We start from the raw sequence: 21,017 nt of genomic DNA on the forward strand, positions 1-21,017 counted from the left end.
TTAAAAAAATGGTGCAGGAAGTAATATTTACTTTTAAAGAAATACAATAAAGAAAACTTTTTGAAATGGTAATAATGCTACAAAAACAAAATAATTCTCCTAAACTGATTTTATACTGCCAGTCTGACCGGGTTGACCACCGGAACCAACAGTTAAACGTTTCGTTACCATTAAGTATATCTGTTCATTATAAAAGTACGTTCTTTCGATTAAAATTCCTCGTATATATTCCTGTTTATATATATTTGCGATTGTTTTTTCTTGCTATGAAGCTGTAACATTGTTATTACTACTCTGTAGTCTATTATAGTAATAATTGTAATTTTTCACTGCTGTTTGTGGCGAATCATACGAGTAATACAATTTTCCTTAGTTCAAGTTTAGAGCTCATTAATTACAAGCTAAAAAAAAAATTAACGGAGGCATATCCCTTCCACTTTTAACAGCCTAAGATTATTGCTTTGGGAGCGACTATCAGTCCAAACTTTGTCGTGTCAGTGGAATATTGTGCTGCTTTACTGTAAACGACTTCATGCTTTAAAAAGATACATAAATTCAGCATCGTTTGTTGCTGATAAGTACTCGTTAAATTTTTCAGATCGATGATATTGTTTGAATAATTAGTATAATTTAACAATCGTAAGTAATATAACAGATTTTTAAATATAATTCCTGATTTAAATTAAAGTTTTCTTTAATCGAATTTTTATTATTTTATTTTATTTTATCGGTGTATCAGGGTCGGTTACATCAATCGTAACGGGTGTTAACCGTACATTACGTCACGCTTCTAATGAAATGATGAGTGTAAATGGATTTTTTTTATCGTAAATCACTTTATATATTCCTAGGTTTTGAAAAGTTAGAAGTTTATGTAGTAAATTCAAATTTGTACTAGAAATTGCATTTTTTATGTAGATTTTAGCATAATACTTACATCTTTTTATTATTTTATAATTACATTTCATAAATATAGAAAATAATACGAATTCGACGAATGAGATATAATTTTAATTTTTGAGGTAAGTTAGAAAACGCTATGCTATTTATAAAAGTATTGTAACCGATGTAAACGATTAAAATTCCTATATATATATATATATAAATATATATATATATATGAATTACTTCATTTTCATGCTTTATCTACGCTTTTAATCTCGACCAATTTTTTGCATGTGAAATCTTCAATTATTTGCTTTACATATTCTAATTAATTAATTCCATTTTAATTTAATTATTTATTTATTTTAAACTTAATTGAATATTATTTTATTTAATTTTAATTAAATTTATTTAATCCCCTTCCCCCATTTCCTTTCCCCCTTTTTCTTTCCTCTCTTCCCTTTCCATTTCCTTTTCCGTTTTCTATTTTCCCTTTCTTCCCTTTTACCTTTTTCTATTTTTCCCTATTTCCGATTTTTTTCTTTCTCCCTTCTTCCCCGCGCGTAAATCGGTCCAGTAGTTTTTTAGTCTATAGCGGACACGCATATCGGAAACATTGCAATGGAATCGTAAAATATTTAGTAAAGCGTATGCTGCTTTTACGTCCAACATATAGCGCTGTTAACACAAAATTTAGTTTTTTATCGATTTCTTCCCCTTAAAATCAAAATTTCGCAAAATCCTTATTAGTGCACGCTTACTTAAAGATACGAAGGTACCCTGAAAACTTCAAGTAACTACTACCTATAATAGTTTGGTTGTACGTTGATTATGAGCCAGTGAATCAGTTTGGACATTCTCTTTTATAGAAGAGATTTTTTTCATTTAATGTGGATCTCGAATGCCGATCTCGACTTCTTCACACCTAGTAATGTGCGTTTTAAAATGAGATGTAAACTTTTCTGATTGTTATCAATTTATTAATGGAATTTAAGTAAAACCAATCTTTTGTAATAGAACGATGTTGAAATTTAACAAATATTTTTAAAAAATACTACGAGTATACTGAAATTGTACGTTTACCTTTGTATGGAATGCGTTGTGCGCGAGGTAGCGATAATTGCAATTCAATAAGTAGTCATACTAGTTAAGTTCGGCAGTAGTGGAAAGTGGGCATACTGCATACTGCATAACTTACAGCCCGTTACAGTGTATATGTGTGATCTTGTACCATCTCAGGACGACCATTCCTGAGATGTAGCCTTTTTTTTGCCTCCGGAACCACCGTAAGGTATTATTATTTCAGAGTATGTGTATGAACGTAAATGAAATGTAGTCTTGGTACAGTCTCAGGTCGACCATTCCTGAGATGTGTGGTTAATTGAAACCCAACCACCAAAGAACACCGGTATCCACGATCTAGTATTCAATAAAAGTAACTGCCTTTACTAGGACTAGAACGCTAGAACTCTCGACTTCCAAATCAGCTGATTTGGAAAGACGCGTTCACCACTAGACCAACCCGGTGGGTTGTTTTGGTAAACTAGGGAGGAGAGTTCTGTTCTCTCTTTTTCTGCGTGCTTACACCGGGTTTTGATGTAAACATATGAGTTGATCGGACTGTGATTATTACATAAACGAAAATTCAAATAGATAAATACATTTTTAATTTATTTCTTGTTTAATTTTATTTTTATCTCGAGGTCACATCAGCTTTTCATTAATTGAAAACTGACAAACCGTTTCGAAGCAATATGTTCTACTGCTTAAAAAAGTAGAATACTGTTAAATTAGATATTAATTATATTAGTATAATTTTTTTAATCGAAAGAGGGTAACGGGTCACAGAACTCATAGAAAAAAGTGTTTTTCATTTTTTTTGAAGGGAGTATTAGTTTTGAAAAAAAAATTGTACTAACTTGAGTTACACTTTTTAACTGTTGATGATCTTGTCAAATCCAGATAATCAGTTTTATTCTGTATAGTAATCTAAACTTTGTCAGAATACTGGTGGTAGGAATGGACAAAATTGCAAACAATTAAAGACTTTACTCTCACTATAACGCCTCTGCAACAACTTCTTTGATATTTAAGCGCTATAAATCGCTTTATAAATTCCCCCTCTATTAATTTATATTATGGTTACATTTATATATTTTTACGAGTATGTACAGAGTGAATAAAAAATATTGCTGCCTCTTTCTAATTTTAAATTTAAGGTGAATACTTAAAACGCTCAGAAATTACTCAATCCTCTGGCGATAATAATGCAATTTAGTATCTTTTCGAGGGAGAAGATAAAACTAAATAACGACTTCAATTTTATTGAAACTAATTTTAAAGTTCTCATCAAGATGAGAAAACTGATACAAAAACAACTGTCTATTATAACCTAATCCAAAGTTATGGAGTAATAAATTTTAAAGTATTAGAAATCTAATTGAATAATCATTCACTTAGAGATACGGTGGAATCGGATATTTTATAGGATATAATTCATTCAAATCTAAATATCAATATTACTCTTAAAAAGAAATCTTATAAATACGAAAAAAATTAATGTCTACACATCCAATATATTATATGACCAAATATATCGTATTTATGTATTCTAAAAGCAATATTGGAGTATACAAGGAAATAAGGGCCTTAATCACATTTTGTCTCAGTTTTATAGAAAAGGTTTTTTCTTATAAAATCAGTAATAACCTTTAAAAAAAATCATGTTTTTAAATTTATTAAATGTTAAGATGTCTTGCTATTTTAATGGTTAGAGGTCTAGTAAAGGTTTACGAATTTGAATTCTAGATCGTGGATACCAGAGTTCTTTGGTGGTTGGGTTTCAACTAACCACACATCTCTGGAATGGTCGACCTGAGACTGTACAAGACTACATTTCATTTACGTTCATACTCTGAAATAATAATACCTTACGGTGGTTCCGGAGGCAAAAAAAAGGCTACATCTCAGGAATGGTCGTCCTGAGATGGTACAAGATCACACATATACAACTGTAACGGGCTGTAAGTTATAGCAGAATAATGAACTGTATTTTGAGTAAATAATTACAACTGAATAAGAACTAATAACGCTGTATTTATAACGTTAACAATATTAAAATACATTGTTATGATGCAGGTGGCCAACTGGCGTGCATAAAATGTTTTGTCGGACTTATTCTTCTCAGCTGACTTTCCCTACACTGAAACAGCAAACAGAAAGTAAAAATAACTAATAGTAAGAATAATGTCCTCCAGTCAGCTGGAGGATGAATACTAGATCGTGGATACCGGTGTTCTTTGGTGGTTGGGTTTCAATTAACCACACATCTCAGGAATGGTCGAACTGAGAATGTACAAGACTACACTTCATTTACACTCATACATATCATCCTCATTCATCCTCTGAAGAATTATCTAAACGGTAGTTACCGGAGGCTAAACAGGAAAAAGAAAGAAAAAGTCAGCTGGAGGATAATTTGAAATCCAACATACACTTTATTAACACAGTACACTTCATTTACACTCATACATATCATCCTCCTCATTCATCCGCCGAAGTAATACATTAAGACGGTTCCGGAGGCTAAACAGAAAAAGAGAAATTAGGTTAGGTTAAACCAAGCTGATTTAGGCCCGGTCACGGACCCACCGGGTTGGTCTAGCGGTGAACGCGTCTTCCCAAATCAGCTGATTTGGAAGTCGAGAGTTCCAGCGTTCAAGTCCTAGTAAAGCCAGCTATTTTTACACGGACTTTAATACTAGATCGTGGGTACCGGTGTTCTTTGGCGGTCGGGTTTCAATTAACCACACATCTCAGGTACGGTCGAACTGAGAATGTACAAGACTACACTTCATTCACACTCTTACATATCATCCTCATTTATCCTCCGAAGTATTATCTAAACGGTAGTTACCGGAGGCTAAACAGGAAAAAGAAAGGCCCGGTCACGGATGTAAATGTTTCAGCGATGTAGTGGGATTCCGCTGAGGTCCTTGCCGTTTTCTGATAAGTGAACCCACCGGAGATTGAGTTGTGAGGGTCCGTTCTGCGCGTGCCGTAGAGGGGAGGTGTTTCAGTCTCTGAAAGCCCGACGGTACAATCTGTGCGGGCGGGTGGGAGTCTATTAGAGATTTCTTCTCCTCCATTGTAAAAACCAGAAAAATTGAACAGCCTCAGAATATTTACTTCATTTGCAACGGCAATCATCGCCTAACTCGTGACGTGATAATTTACTTTTTTTGCTAACGATTGATAATATGGTGTAGCGTTTACGTTTCTAAATAGAATATTTTTACTTTTTCCTTTATCCCATTAATACGCATATTATTGAAAATATAAAATAAGAATTACATAATTAAAAGGAATCCAAAAACGAAACAGAATAACAGAAAAATTAGCACAACAAATGAACGACTACGAGGATTATCTTCAAGATTCTCACGATGCGGTACAACAAAAATCAGAAAATGTTAACTAAAACCATCCTTTTTTCCAACTTCAATTTCAATAAATATATATGGTGGTTTTGGGCTTTTATATAATACCTGCTAATATAACATTTATATCCTAAGTGGATGAATACAAAAATTTACTGCCATTAGTTATACTTCGTAAATCTTTGTGTAAATAAAAGGATTACGAATTGCAAATTACTGCTATTTTTGCAACACTTACTTAATTTAATAAATTTGTATGTTCAAAATTCTTCTAACTCTAGCACGTGAATTTACTTGAAATAATAATAATAATAATAATAATAATAATAATAATAATAATAATAATAGCGTGTTACAAAAACTACTGATAAAAATAACTTAGGAGAATTTTTCTTTCACTTCTCCGAAGTTTTAATACGACTAACGGATCATAAATTTACAAATGGATAAAAATAATTAGAAATTCAACTAAAAAAAACTTAACATTTTCTAAGAAAATGTTAAAAATTTAAAAAAACATTTTTGTTGTAACAGTTGATTACACTGAAATCTATGTTTACTAAGAAACAATAAAGGTCATATTTTGTAAGAGAAATTTTTAATTTACTGTTATATAAATCTTATCGTTCTAGACTATTAATAAATAAATTGAGTTGATATATTTGTCCTTGTTACAGCTGCTATTTTTTTTTTTTTTTTTTTTTTTTTTTTTTTAATAAATAATAGCGCTTCTTTAATTTTCAGGACTTATGAGCTCTGATGGCAAACTTTTATAAATTATTTTAAAATTATTAATATGCCAGGTTGTCATTACGTACAGTCATATCTGTATTTCTGAATACGATTATTTTGTTTTAAATTTCGTTCCATTTTTCCTACTATAATTCTTCATATTTTTATTCAATCCTTTTAAGGATTGAATAAAAATAAAATCTATCGTACTTCGTCGATATTTTGCCAAACTAGTAGTATTATATACTACCATATCCGACTCGCATTCCACTCTTATAAGTAAACTATGTATATAAGTTATATACGAAAGATAAGTTACTGCTCGAGTCGTACTACCAAATTGAGTTCATGTGAATTTTACGAAAGATAATCTTTGCGTCTTATTTTTTATTTCTAACAAATAAATTCGGATTCCACCAGAATTTAATTCGGTTCACATTTGAACCGGCTAAAATATTTAAATTATTCAATGTATTTGTAACTTACTCGAAAATTCAATAATGCTATATATGTATAATATATAAATACTTATACCTCCAACCGGTTTTCCAGCTAGACTGCCGGGTCTGGGTGTGTGTATATACGCAAATTAAACTAACGCTACCGGCTTGCCGGTGTGGATTACCCGTCTAAACATGTAGTCTGGAGCTGACTTATGTCCTGAAATGTGTGGTGGTTAGTTGAAACCCTACCACCAAAAAACACAGGTATCCACAGTCTAGCATTCAAATACGTATAAAAGCAACCGCCTTTAAAAGGACTCGAACCTTAGAACACTCGACTTCGAAAATCAGCTGATTTTATGATAACGAGTAATAATGATAATATTCTAAATCTCTAACCGTTTCACAACATTCTTTTTTTTTTGCCTTCAGTCATTTGACTGGTTTGATGCAGCTCTCCAAGATTCCCTATCTAGTGCTAGTCGTTTCGTTTCAGTATACCCTCTACATCCTACATCCCTAACAATTTGTTTTACATATTCCAATCGTGGCCTACCTACACAATTTTTTCCTTCTAACTGTCCTTCCGATATTAAAGCGACTATTCCAGGATGCCTTAGTATGTGGCCTATAAGTCTGTCTCTTCTTTTAACTATATTTTTCCAAATGCTTCTTTCTTCATCTATTTGCCGCAGTACCTCTTCATTTGTCACTTTATCCACCCGTCTGATTTTTAACATTCTCCTATAGCACCGCATTTCAAAAGCTTCTAATCTTTTCTTCTCAGATACTCCGATCGTCCAAGTTTCACTTCCACATAAAGCGACACTCCAAACATACACTGTCAGGAAAAATCTTTTCCTGACATTTAAATTAATTTTTGATGTAAACAAATTATATTTCTTACTGAAGGCTCGTTTCGCTTGTGCTATTCGGCATTTTATATCGCTCCTGCTTCGTCCATCTTTAGTAATTCTACTTCCCAAATAACAAAATTCTTCTACCTCCGTAATCTTTTCTCCTCCTATTTTCACATTCAGCGGTCCATCTTTGTTATTTCTACTACATTTCATTACTTTTGTTTTGTTCTTGTTTATTTTCACGCGATAGTTCTTGCGTAGGACCGTTCATTGTTTCTTCTAAATCCTTTTTACTCTCGGCTAGAATTACTATATCATCAGCAAATCGTAGCGTCTTTATCTTTTCACCTTGTACTGTTACTCCGAATCTAAATTGTTCATTAACATCATTAACTGCTAGTTCCATGTAAATATTAAAAAGTAACGGTGATAGGGAACATCCTTGTCGGACTCCCTTTCTTATTACGGGTTCTTTCTTATGTTCTTCGATTGTTACTGTTGCTGTTTGGTTCCTGTACATGTTAGCAATTGTTAAGATGACAGTATATCGGTCAGGAATCATTTTAGTTGTATTTCTAAGGCACTTTACTATTACCATTGATAATTTTTACAGCAATATTAAAAATAAAATACATTACATTAAACCTTTTGTATGTACAAACTGCAGATACAACCCAATCATCTGTTTTAGTCTTCTAGGTCACATGCCCTATCCTTTTTTCTTTCTTTTTCCTGTTTAACCTCCGATAACTACTGTTTAGATAATTCTTCAGAGGATGAATGAGGATGATATGTATGAGTGTAAATGAAGTGTAGAGTCTGGTACATTCTCAGTTCGACCGTTCCTGAGATGTGTGGTTAATTGAAACCCAACCACCAAAGAACACCGGTATCCACGATCTAGTATTCAAATCCGTGTAAAAATAACTTGCTTTACTAGGACTTGAACGCTGTTACTCTGAGAATGAATATGAGGAACATGAGGTTGCAGATTCTAGCAGATACCAAATCTTATATACTCTGATACAGTTTATGTTGTATTATTCATATATTTCCTTATCAGGTACCAAATATGAGATCCGATTTTTTAAACATAATTTGTAATTTGACAATGACGTAAAATATCTATGTTGTATACAGTAAATAGTTGTAGGATGTATGGGTGTGTGTGTGTGTCTGTGTGTGTGTGTGTGTGTGTGTGCACAAAATATTTGTGTTGTGTCGCGTCGCGTCCATCTTTCATCATCCCGATATTGTTCATCGGGTTTTGGTTGGGGGTGAATGTGTGCGATATATAAATTTCTGCTATACAATTAGTTGCTACAATAGTGCTATACATTGCTACAAATAATTGTATTCATTTTATCTATAAATTTTTTTTTTTATTTATTTGTCTTTGCTTTTCAGCTCATCACTTCATTACCAGTGGCTGAAATCCTCCATACCTACCATATAAATAAATTTTATTTATATTTTTCCTTTTATAAGTTCAATGCTCATCAACATACCCCCACAACATTCTTTTTATATACTCACTCAACTGATAAAATTAATATCACTCACCGATATAATATAAAAAAACATCGGTGCTACCTTGAAAACAACTGATATTTTGAAGAGTAGAGTAGATAGATCTATTCTGGGGTTCATCGTGGACCTTAGGTGCAGCCAACTCTACCGTGGTACAGACACTAGCAATCAACCGACTCATAAGCTTCAGTTAGAGCAACCAAGTAACAGAGGTACTTACTCTGTGGCTTCAACCAGCCATCATCACTTACCTTGTACCTCTGGGCAGGGTCAGGACATTAGACTAGACCCCCATTGAAAGGTAACTTTCTCTTGATACTGCAGTTACTTTTATTCCTAACTTTTTTCTTAATTTTAGATAAATCTGACATTAAATGTCATATGAGCAATAGAAATTTTGTGCGGCAAATTACAATATAAATACAATAAAGGAAACGCCAGTATCTGGTCAACGTCTAATTTATTTCTGATATATTTATATGAAATATAAACTGCCAAAACACAGTAATTAGATAAGTTGGACTTATCATATTAGATTCCACTAACTGGTTTTCGTGGTACTCCATCGCTTGATTTTTTTCACAATTAGTAATAAAATTAAAATCTAACATAAACTTATTATTTAACTAAATTATTCTCTTTGTTACCAGTAATTATTCGTTTACAATGAGAAGAATAGCCATTAAAAAGCTCTAGATCTTGTGAGATTTCATAACGTAAAATAAATGAAATAAGAATCAAATTATAGGCACGATCTTTTCACCTAGATACCCCAAACTTTTAATTATAATAAAAATGAATTTTATGTTTGTTTACAGACAGAGAATGGGTTTTGATAGATGAAACAAAGAAATATCTTCATTTAACATATTATTAATAGAAGAGATACTGCGTGAAAATTTAGAATTGGTTTCAGAAGTTTTTTATTTTTTTTTGTAGATTGAAATTTTGTTTAATCCTCTATCGCTTTGCTTGCTATGGCAATAAGGTTAATGAATTTCTAATCTGGCAGCAGTTTAAAAATATAATGAAATACTTACAAACTAGATAGTATATAGTAGTAGAATATTTCATTAATTTTAAATACCAGAGCAAACAAAGCAAGTGGAAGCCTAGATAAAATTGGAAAATTTTTAAATTCCAGGAAAATATACAATGCGGTTTATACAATAAAACATTTAAGCATGATGCGAAAAAAAAACAAAAGAATATAGAAATCTAGTAAAAGGAAGATCCATTAAGTATCTGTTTTTGTTACCATCCAGTGTTATCCTTAGCTGAAAATTTTATAGCTCAGTCTGGTAAGTTCATGTAATGCTCATTCCTGGATGTGTTATATATCTGTTACCTTATATATTGGAGGTGCTTAATCCAAAATAATTCGAGTAATTTTTCTGCTGCTATTCTCGGTAAAAGCACTCTCATTTGTCAAGGGTCTGTGTGTGAGATAGATTCCCGCTGCCTTAAAAGGGGCTTACAATTTCTTTGAGTGAATTTATCTTCTTTAGCAGTCTTTCTATAGATTACTCCTTTCTAACTCACTCTATTCCTTCCACCTTGATCTATTCTGCGTTTTTGGCTGAATTCTTGCTTGATATCAAAGAATGTGGGGATGTTAAAAATTCAGTGTCCTTTGTATCAATCTACTCTGGAGGAGGGGATGATATTTTTTTTATGAACTTATCTTGCCGACGACTCTGTTTCTGTAAAAAATGTATTTTTAAAAAGCTGTACCTCGAGCTGAATATTTAATAAGTAAAAATGGACTATCCAATCATTCCTAACATAATGTAAGTGAATATTTTTGTTAGAAAAAGTTCAGTATTATCATAAATGAAATGAATTTCATAATTAAAAAAAAAAAACAAATTAATTTCACATTCACTAATGCAATTTGTCCAATGTTTTTTTGTTTCAGGTAACTCAACGGTTTATTTAATAATATAAGGGAGAGCTGCTATGTAAGTGGCCCTCCTTCCATTGTGGTACTCCCTTTTAAAATAGAATAATTTTATACTAAAGGTATTTACTTTTGTTATTATCTTTTAATATTATAAATGCGCATGTTACAATTACAATTAAGTTTTGTAGTTATTAAGTTGATATATAATATTAAGATAAAATCGCGGTAGGTCCGCAGACCCAGTAGGCTCCACCGATAGGAATTTCCCTGTAGGGATCTTTGTAAGTGTACTTTTGTGTAAGTTTCTGTTTCAGGTCCAATGTAAATTGTACGAGTACATTAAAATTACTTAGATTAAGCAGTGTAGATTAAATTTTATGAAAGTAGATGTAAAGTTTTGTATGTTTTTTTCAGGTTCAACATAGATTTTATTTTATTAATATTTAGTTAAGTCCTGTCCGCGGTCCAATCCCTGATAGGGTCCTAGTAGGTTTTCCCTTTAACAGGATATGAAAAGTTTTACGGAAGTAGACGTAGTTTTGTGTATTGTGTATGTTATTTTTTCAAGCGTAACAAATTTTACATTAAGGTTACTTACATTAAGCGCTTAAGATTAAGTTTTATGAAATTAAATATAAAGTTTTGTATATTCTGTATGTTTTTTTCAAATTCAACATAGATTTAATTTTATTAGTATTTTGTTAAGTCACGTCTGCAGTCCCCGATCCCTAATAGGATCCCAGTAGGTTTCCCCATCGATAGGATATGAAATGTTTTACGAAAGTATATATAGTTTTATACATTATATATGATATTTTTTCAGGTTTAACATATATTTTACAAATATGTAAATGTTTTTTAATACTACAATTTTATTTTATTACAAAAGTCATTGCAATAAGTTGGCATTTACGTACAACAGTCGGATTTTTTTGGGAGTTTATAATTGTTAGGAGAGTATACAGTTGAAGAAAAATAAGCGGTCACAAATTAAACTATTAATCTAAAAATTTAAAAAAAAATAATAGTCGATATGAAATCGTCATGTTTATTCGGTACTAAGTTATTAGTAATTTTTGAACTAGCTTTTCGTTCAGAAACATCTTTTTGTTTGATTTAATTATGATTTACATAATAAAAGTATTTTACCGACATAAGCGCCTGCGATAGTCGAGTGAAATTTACATTTTACTACATTATAAGAAGAAAATATTTGTTCACTTATTATTGTAGAACCAAATCTACATATAAATCTTGAATGTAATTTTAAGATCGGATAATGATCATTAGGAAAGTTCAGTTAAAATTTCAGGCTTACATATAAATATCTCTTATTAATAATCGTTAATAAAAAAAATACTACTCCCATATAAGTTCAATCGTCGAAAAAAATAAAATCGTTTTTGAAAAATAATATTCTCCTTTAGTAGCATCTTTTATTAGTTCGATTACGCGATAAATTACCACGAGTCAGAATTGTTTAAATTCAACCAGGAATAATTTGCCACAGAAAAACGTAATTTTTCTGTATACCTTATCCGACTCGTACGTAAAATGAATGTAACTTTTATGGAAAAATACATATTTGTTAAAAAAAATATACGTAAAAATAAATAGATAGATAAAAAATTTAAATAATAAGATATTGTGTGCTAATGATGTTAGCTGATGATAACAACTCTTTCATAACAAAAAAGTAAGATATAGATGTCAATGTGCAAGACACGATAATAAAAAAAACCGATAAAAAATTCACTTAATACATTTGCGCACTAAATTAACGTTATGTATACAAGCTTCTGAGATAAATACATCTTTTATTAATTCCAAGAAATTACTTTTTTAAACTATTTTAAGAAAATATTATACTTAAATATTATAATAAATAATATTATATTAAATATTATACTTTTTATACTTATTCATATCTTTTAAGAGGCTTTTCATGCCTTAAGACTTTTCCACTTTTCATAGAACTAGAATTAAAAGTGCCTACCAATGCGATAGTGAATCAGTATAAAAAAATTTTTTTTTTCTAATAATCCTAGGTTTAAAAAGCCAGGTAATTCATGTAATGAACGCTTTTCTGAATTAACAGTTGATGAAGCTGCATCTTCCAGATTGCTTTGACTATTTATTAAGTTCGTTTGCAGGTAATTAATTTAATTATTTAATTTATTTAATTAATGAGATTATCTTAAAGAAGTAAATCGTTCAACATTTTTTTTATAAAACTAAATTTATTTTTTCTATTAATAAAAACGTTTAAATGAAATTCTTATATAATTATATAAATAATTTATTTAGTTTATGTATGTGAAGTCCTGTAACGACAAGAACTCATCTCTTACTTTGTTGTGTAAACAAAGTCATCGTGCAATCAAAAACACACATTCAGCGATCCGTACTTGAATTGAATTCTTTTTTACCGATTCCAAAAATAAATACTACTTTTTTTTTGTTTGTTTGTTTTTTTTTACTTTTAGGAGATAAACCGATTTAGATTTTTGTCGAAATCAAAATAGGTACATATATAACTGCACACAGAGCAATTATTGTATTTTATAATTATAAGAGACCTTATGTTATTCTAATAATAAAAATTTCTCGTTCGATATTTGAAGGAAATTATATGTAAATTTTGAAATAAAAAATATATGCCGTGCATTATAGATTAGCTGAAGAATTCGGTAATAAATCTCTTTGGTACAGTAAGGGCGCAAAACCGTTGTAACAGTTTTCAGACTGGAAGATTGTGAAACTGGAGGAAGATACTCGACCACCAGCTCAAAAATAGCGCTTAAAAAGACTTTATACAACGCAAACCTCTGTTAGTCTCTTGGGTACAGCGATTTGTTTAGAAAAAAGTAATTTTAATTAAAAATTAAAGTAAAAAAATGAAATAAAATTTAAATGACAAAAAGCCTAAATAAATCAAAAAATAATAATTTTTAATTCCTTAAATTTTGATTTCTTTAAGACAACCCAAATTTAAGGGCGAATAAATTGATTTTGCCACCGACATCTGACAATAATAACTTAAAAATTATTTTAAATAATATTATCGTATTTTATGGTTTAGTGTTGTTTTTTTTTTTCTTTGGAGTTTTGTTAATGTTATTATATTTTTTAAATTCTAGTATATTTCAGTCGGTAATAAGTTAAAATAACTTATAATGTTAACCGATGGTATTTAAGTATTTATTATTGCTCATTTCCGTGTTGGTGGGCTCTCACTTTTCATTCGGAGGACTGGGGTTTGCAACCCGATCGGATTGGAAATTTTCACAAGGTAAAAAATTTTTATTATTCTGAGTCCTAATGTAATGTTTCTGCTGTTTAAATTAAATAAATTTTGCCAAAACCACACGTGTTTATTAATCTATTTGTAAAAACTGTTCGTTTATGCATTACAAAGATTATACAGAAGTTTTTTCAAATGTAGATATAATTGTGATTCAGTTTAATCCCGATAATCAGTAGCTATAATTTGTTACTTACGCGGATTCATGTACCATATTATTTAATTTTGTAATTCTTTCGACTTCAATCAAAAAATTTCTGGAGAAACAATATAGAAACGGTGAAATAATCTCAAAACTTTATGTTACTGAAAATATAGGATTAATTTAAAATTATAATAAATAGATTAAAACAAGGGTAATCAGTAGAATATCAAAATTACAGTAAACGTTTACCGTAGCTTAATTAAACATAATAAAATATCAGTAAAGATATAATAATTTTAAAAATTTGTACCGCAAAAAAAATAATAAATACTTGTAATGCAATGTAAATGTTCACTGTAAAACTTCAGTACTCACTCACCAATAATAAAAATCAAGAAAAGTAATTTTTTATACTACAATAAAAAAAAAATGAAGATTCAGTTACTCAAACTTTGTGTGGTTTTGGAGCTGCATTCACAATAAAAAAAAAATGGTTTAAATTGACCCAAAACGATTAAAACTTCAAAATTAATTTTTTGAACACCAACCCCTTTCCTTCATACCAGATACAATTTTGGATTATTACGAAACTGAACTACTCTAGCGAAACTAGCTCGCATCTGGCGGTTCTCGCAAAAATCCCATTTTGGGCTACAAAATTGATGTTTTGGGACCATTGGGAAACCACTTGCACCTGGTGGTGCTTGAAAAAATCTAATTTTGGCTTTCTAACATGTCACTCTTCAAGTTACAACATGAAAACCTTGTAAACGTACCCAAAAACCCGGTTTTTTGCTTCTATCTCTGGTTCCTGTGAACCGATTAGCTAGAAAATCAATAGGGCTCTCTATTCCCAATAGAGTATTTCCCTTCACCGAGTTTTGTCAAAATCAATTAAAAATTTGCGTCCGATAATTATACTCGCATATATAAATATTGCAGAATTCTGTTCAGGAGATTCCATAAAGTAAAGAAAAGTTGGTTCCTCTCCCTACGACACACGCTTAGAAAATCTGGCCGGGCACAGTACCGATTTCCACAAATTCTTTGGAAATCCGCAAAAAATCCTTTAAACTAACATTAAACATTGCTGCTTTTATATTGAAGTCTTGTAGGTCCTTGAAATTAATAACTTTGGTTATAGACAACCAAGAGAAAATAATTTAAAAACAGGTTATATTTCGTTGGGGAAAGCGAGTAATTACACTATCTTTCATGAACTAGCAAGTAACCTATGAAGAATTGTTTTTTCTGTACAACGCAACAAAATTTTATTAAATTTTTTTCTTGAACTTGAAATCTTGCAGTCTGATATCTCGTTTAGTTTTCGTGTTATTGTTATTTGAGTGCAACGTGTTTAACTGTTAGTAGCTATTTTTATAATGTGTGATTTTCGGAAGCAACGATACAACGTAGATTTTTGCATGAAATTGGGATAAAACTTTCACAGAATTTTTTTCAAAAGTTGCACTTTTGAAAAAAATTTACGGAGTGATGATCTGGGTCGTACGCAATGTTATGAACGGTTTTCACGATTTAAAAGTAGTCGTCAGTTAACTGAAGTTGACTCTCGACCAGGAAGGCCTTCGATTTTAACTGTTGACACCCGCGTTCAGAAATCAACGATCTGGTGCGTGCAAATCGCCGATTGATTGTCATAGAACTTGCAGAAGAGGTTAGCATTTCAATTGAATCGTGCCGTGACATTTGGCTAAAAAATTGAACATGCATCGAGTTGAAGCAAAGGGTGTTCCTCGTTTGATGACCGAACAGTAGAAAGGACATCGAGTGAACGTTTGTCGCAACTTTTGAACAAGCGAATGACGATGGAAAATTCATGCTATGGATCATAACTGTTGACAAAAGCTGGGTATACGGCTACGACATTGAGAAAAAAGTTCAATGGATTGCCAAAGGATCTCCACGTTCCAAGCAAACACGTCAGTCAAAGATGCAATGGCTTTAAGTTTTTCGTTTTTAATGTTATTGTGCATTTTGAATTCTCGCCTCAAGTTGAAACAGTGAACCGTACGTACTGTCAAGGCGTTTTACAAGGGTTACGTGAAAAAATCCGCAGAGACCAGAGTTGTGGCGAGACCACTCATAGTTCCTTCACCACGACGATGCGCCCGCTCATTCAGCTTTGTCAATGTATCAGTTTTGTGCCAAAAATCAGATGTCTGTCCTCCCTCAGCCTCACTACTTGCCAGACCCGGTTCCTTGCTACTTTTTCTTATTTCCGAAGTTAAAATTAGCGATGAAAGGACGCCGTTTTGAAACTACTGATGACATTAAAGCAAATTCGTCACTGACCTTAAAGGCCATTTCAAATGAAACTATCCAGGATTGCTTCGCGAAGTGGAAACACCGCTGGGAAAAGTGCGTGTAAAGGGGGGAGGAAGTATTTTGAAAGGGAAAGGACCAGTAATCTGCAAAATGAATAATGAAAATTAAAAAAATTAATAAAATAAAATAAATAAATTAAAATAAATAAATTAAAATAAATAGTGTGTTTTTTGAATAACCTCGTATTTATTTAAAAATTAAAAAAACTTACGCTTACAATACCTTTTTATTAACAAAATGTAAAAAAAAAGATAAATATAATTATTAATGTAAATAACCCAAACCGAACAAACCAAATGTTTCCTCTTTCCGTGCATATTAAAAGATGTTCCTGAATTATCAGCCATATTGATAAACTATTTGAATACACATATACAGGTTAATCACACTATCAAATCTCACAACAATTAGTAATAACGCACAGTAAATAAATCTCACAATATCGAATATACACACACAGTCGTGCGTACCAAAAAAAGTACTGAAACACAGAACTACAATTAAAAGAAGATTAAAAATATCCAGTAAGGAATAAGAGAATTTATAATGTTATTTTAAAGTTGATAAACAACGACGTTTTGTTTTTAAACATCCGGTAGTTACAACAGCGCTCGACGCGTGTAGTAGTGTGGTGTATATACACTCACTACTACACTCGCAGTTTGTTTATTTCATATCAAGAATAAGCATATATATGTAAAATTTGATAAAAATATCATTTAATAATGACTAAAACGTAATAAATAATTTTTTTTCTTTAGTATATTACACAAGCATGTATGAAATACTTAAGTAAGATTATAGAAAATAAAGTGAAATACAAAACAAACACTCAAATGTAATATAAAAAATTATAATAGAACGATAAAAAGTATAAAATATTATTAATTTTTGTTACGAGGCTGCAGTCTGTGTATTTTAACTTTTCTTAAAACTTCGGAATTCCAAGAACCTGAAGAGAGTATGTGAATGATCACGTGTCGCAAATTTATTTTCTTATAAGACAGAGAAGTATTAAATCGCTCAGTTAAATAATAGCTGAGATCAACAGCGCTTGACGAGTAAAAGTTTCATTTATTATATTAATGGTTTATGTGTTATCAATTATTTTAGAAAATATCTTAAAGAAGTAATTTATTAAATATTTGTCGCATTACAAGTAAGTACTTCCTTTCTATTATAGAAACATTTTTATGCTAATAGTATTTTATAGCAACATAAATAAATAAATAATTTTAACTTGAATGTAAGGTTTATGTACATATTGATGAATATACAAATCATTATTGACAACTACTCATCTATTATTTTGTTTTCTGTCCCCCATTGTATAAACATACAGTTAGAAACGCGTAATCAAATATAAATACTTAAATTAGATTATTTTTAGTCGATTTAAAAAATAATATATAAAAATATTTATCTATTGTATGTTTTTATTCATCAAGAGATGAACCAATTTTCGAGATATATAAATATATTTTTTTATTTTGTAGAAAACATTCTTTTGACGGAGCCGTTTGGAATTTATATTAGACAACTTTTTTACAATTTTTAACGAGGAATTACAATATTTACATAATGATGACATGAAAGTATTTTGTCTTTTTTATTATCATTCCTTAGTATTTTTAGTACGTCTTACAGTTATTATAATTTTAATATTATAATAACCTTATTGCAATATAGTACAGTCAATTTGTATTTTTATTGGAAAATCCTTACCTTACGAGTGATGTTTTTTCCATATGTTAGTGGTGATAAGGGAAGCTTAACTCCAGATTTTTAACATCCCCCTCTCGTAGATTTTTGAAAAACTCGAAAAACTCAAAAATTTTTGAAATGCGTTTTCTCTGAATCTATGCATTTTAGAGAAAAGTTTTTCAACAAAAAAATGTAGAGGACATTCTCCTCTACAATTAATGACTTTGAAGTTATGCTGCATAATTTGAAATTGAAATACTAGGTGGCGCTGAAGTTGTAAAAAACGTGTTTTTTCGGTTTTTTCACCGGAAAAAAATTGTTTTACGTCTGTATTGCATTTGGAAAAGTTGTTAATCTCAAAAAACAGACGACTTTTATTTAAACAATTTTCTTGTACGACTTACGGAGCTGTAGCATGTGAAAGTGTGAAAATGTTATGAATCGGGCACGTGTTCGAAACCGGTCTACTCGTTTACAACGTTTTTTACAACTTCAGCGCCACCTAGTATTTCAATTTCAAATTATACGGCATAACTTCAAAGTCATTAATTGTAGAGGAGAATGTCCCCTACATTTTTTGTTTGAAAAACCTTTCTCTAAAATGCATAGATTCAGAGAAAAACGCATTTCAAAAACGTTTTGAGTATTTCGAGTTTTTCAAAAATCTACGGGAGGGGGATGTTAAAAATCTGGAGTTAAGCTTCCCTCATCACCCGTAACGCATGGACAAAAGATCAATCGGTAAGTAAGGATTTTCAAATACAGCCTATTTTGATGATAAATTGCCTGTAATATTAGTATTTTTTTAGTACGTCACAGAGTTATTATAATTTAACAATCGCTGCGTAATTTTAATATTATAATAACCTTAAGTTATTGCAATATTAAAAGTAGTAATGTACCAAAATTCAAGAAAATTATATCTAAAATTTGGGGTAAAAAAAAATATCCTCGGCATCAAAGATCTGTCTTGGCTTAGGTTTGTTAACGGTTTCTTTACGTCCAATTTTTTGGGAACAGTAGTTTTATGTAGAAACATAGTTTTTATTTCCTATCCTATTTTAAATGAAAATTCTTTGTTTATAGAATATAAATAAAAATGAGTTACAAAAATTACTAAAACTAAGTAATACATGCCGATCTCCATGACTGAGTAAATGGCGTCTCCGCATTTCGTTTGGAGGTCCCGAGTTCGAATCCCGGTCAGGCATAAAATTTTCTTCTTATACGCTACTAGTTTCCACCGGGTTATTGACCGTAGTTGTTTTCATAAAAAAAATTATTTCTTTAATTGCTGATAAACTGGTTTTAATTTTCTGCCGACTTCTGAAAATAAATTAAAAAAATTTTTTTTTTTTACTTTGAAATTGTTGAAATTTTATTATTATTCTTTAACTTTTATATGTTTCATTGTGAAATAAAAATAAATATTGTGGAATAAATAAATTTTGTGTTATACTATTATTTAATTTTACACGTTATAAATAAATATTGTGGAAGATGAAATAATATTGTCCGTGACAGAGAGATAGCCTCTCGCCTTTAATCTGGAGGTACCGGGTTGGAGTCCTAATCAGATATGGCATTTATCGTATGATACGAAATTCATTATCATTCATGTTAGTAACTTTTATTTTACATTTATCTATTCGTTCTTACTGTTCGAATGAATTACTTATTTTGGTTTGGATCAGATTGTATTAAGAAAAGCATCTTCGTGTACTAATATTCATCGAATTTGAAGTTTTTCTCAGAAAATATTGAAATTTTAAATAATATAGAATTTTTTTAGTTGAGTTATGTATACTGATCAATAGAATTACTACCTTTCAAGTATCTATCGAGATATCATTAAACTTTTCAAATTTCTTGAGGATATTATTAGAAGTATTAAGAAAAAAATTGAAAAGTAGTCTTGTAATCATAAATTTATTTATAGATGGCAACAATTCTATTTTTATTTATTTTTTTTATGTAACAATTGAGTTATTAAGATAAGTTATTGTTTACGCAGGTTCACTTAGTACATTTAATTCTGTACTGCTTTCGATTTCTGTCAAAGATTTTTAAGAAATACAAGCTAGTGTTATTGAAATTATCGCAAATTTTTTTTAATCTTCAAAAGATAGGATTAAAATGAAAAAATAAATAAATAAATAAAAAGAACAATGCGAACAACAAGAACAAAAGTCAGCATTCGGACTTCTCATTCGGTATTCTCAGTCGAGTGTTCTGCTCTCGAATTAAGAGTCATTAACTCTTCCTCAGAAAATCGTCGATATATGTCAGACACAATAATCTTTAGGTACCTTTTTTATGTTTAGGGTCGTCGTTCATGTTTAGGTCTTCCGACCTTGAGCGAATCTGAGACGACCTGCACGGTCTCTTTGCAGTCAGCAATGACAACTAACCCCTTATTTGTTTCGAATTTTCAGGCTCAACCTCTTTTGTTTAAGGACGACCCGAAACTCGCCCATCATCTCTTTGTAGTTTTGGTAGCTGCTCCCTCTCTTAGGTTAACGAACAAAACCTCAGGCTGTTTTCGAGACAAACTAGCCTCCCGATTTTCTTTCAACACCTCAGCGTACCGTTTACGCTCACGCACTGCCGACCGCAGAACTGAAAGAGGTGCGGGAACGGTATCCGACACCATCACCTCTATATTAATATTCCTAATAATATTAAACAAAAGTTCTTATTAACACAACAAGAACAAAGAAAACCAA

The 21,017-nt window shown here is 30.8% G+C and overlaps 1 protein-coding gene across 4 annotated transcripts in view; it reads left to right on the forward strand.

Annotated features, from left to right (window-relative positions):
• Window positions 1-501: 501 nt before the first annotated feature.
• LOC142319690 (putative cytochrome P450 6a14) overlaps window positions 502-21,017 on the forward strand; it is a 35,086-nt gene continuing 14,570 nt past the window's right edge. The window contains exons 1-2 of one of the 4 annotated variants that reach the window (XM_075357248.1): window positions 502-639; window positions 10,808-10,911. The gene's annotated coding sequence lies outside the window, so the exon portion shown is untranslated. Of the gene's footprint in view, window positions 640-10,807; window positions 10,912-12,788; window positions 12,946-17,490; window positions 17,747-21,017 lie in introns of those variants that run through there. The other 3 variants (XM_075357247.1, XM_075357249.1, XM_075357246.1) reach the window with 3 other exon arrangements.

Source organism: Lycorma delicatula, chromosome 2, assembly GCF_047948215.1.
Source record: "Lycorma delicatula isolate Av1 chromosome 2, ASM4794821v1, whole genome shotgun sequence".
Lineage (NCBI taxonomy): Eukaryota > Metazoa > Arthropoda > Insecta > Hemiptera > Fulgoridae > Lycorma > Lycorma delicatula.